The following is a 1,357-nucleotide window of genomic DNA, read 5'->3' as shown; positions in this document are numbered from 1 at the left end:
TGTGACATAAAACCGCAAAGCACCAAGAAGTTGGCTTATCGGCGACACAATTACAGACAGGACAGACAAAGTACATAAGTAACAATAAAATATTCGTAGACTTCTTCGAAAATTAAGTTATAAACTGGCCTACGTGCCATTTCTATTTTATTATTTTTCGGTCGACCGACAACAACAATTCTTTTCACAGTGAGGTTAGATCAAGTCTTTAAACGGCGTTTAAAGCTATAAACGCCCAAAATCGGCCAGTTCGTTTCTTTAAACGCGTTTAAGCACAAACTAAGTTTAAGGTTCTGGTAAAATCCGTTTCGCGCGTCAAACTGAGTTTCAGACGTTAAACTGGTTTAAGATCGCTTGATGAAAATGGGCCTTAATCTCTGATGATCTTGTAAAATTGTTAATAGAGTTTCAATAAGAGACGCACTGCTTTTCTATGTACAATGACCTTTCAAGTGTTTAAGTGAGAAATTGTCTGAAACTGATGCGTTAGGCCCATTTTCATCAGAAACAAGCGAAACGCAGTTTGACGAAACTAAGTTTATGTTAAACACCGAAATTAAACGCGTTTAACGACGAACCGTTTTCACCAGCGCTTCGGCACGTTTCACAAACTGCTTTTATTGAAACGCAGTTTAAGAAACTGGAAACACTGGCATCGTTGCAAAAGTGAAAAATATTACGATTCTGATCGCAAAATCATCTTATCAAGGAATCATTTGGGTCCATGACGTCAATAATCCGTTATCAAACCCAAACTTCCTGCTCGAACTAACCGTAAAATTTTAAAGTTTGCTTTGTTTATGCACGATTTGTGCATTCGTGTATGGCTTATGAATGGTATACAGGTTTTTATTAGATTTTCTATTTGAAAAGTTACTTAAACAAGTAGAAAATTAAGTCCTGCGGACGCCCTTTCAGATCCGAGTCAGGGAGGATTTTACTGGGTAAACATGTCAGCTGGAATCTCACAAAACCCAGAACACCAGCTCTATCGCGGAGCTCACCCCATGTACAATTGGATGTGATGTAGTTGTGCTGAAACCCTTAAAATCTCTAGCAGAAATTTGCATGCATTCTGTGATATGAAACCGCAAAGCACCGAGAAGTTGGCTTATCGGCGACACAATTACAGACAGGACAGACAAAGTACATAAGTAACAATAAAATATTCGTAGACTTCTTCGAAAATTAAGTTATAAACTGGCCTACGTGCCATTTCTATTTTATTATTTTTCCGTCGACCGACAACAACAATTCTTTAAACAGTGAGGTTAGATCAAGTCTTTAAACGGCGTTTAAAGCTATAAACGCCCAAAATCGGCCAGTTCGTTTCTTTAAACGCGTTTAAGCACAAACT

General features: G+C 38.0%; 1 protein-coding gene across 1 annotated transcript in view; it reads left to right on the top strand.

Annotated features, from left to right (window-relative positions):
* LOC125505407 (farnesol dehydrogenase-like) overlaps window positions 1–1,081 on the top strand; it is a gene marked incomplete in the record, with an annotated part of 2,115 nt that extends 1,034 nt beyond the window's left edge. Inside the window, 1 exon segment of the mRNA XM_048669153.1 lies at window positions 1–1,081.
* Window positions 1,082–1,357: the final 276 nt, after the last annotated feature.

Source organism: Dendroctonus ponderosae, unplaced genomic scaffold (assembly GCF_020466585.1).
Source record: "Dendroctonus ponderosae isolate FM_Combo_2020 unplaced genomic scaffold, Dpon_F_20191213v2 Dpon_F_20191213_8, whole genome shotgun sequence".
NCBI classification, from domain to species: Eukaryota; Metazoa; Arthropoda; class Insecta; order Coleoptera; family Curculionidae; genus Dendroctonus; species Dendroctonus ponderosae.
This window is presented reverse-complemented; position numbering and strand designations above follow the sequence as displayed.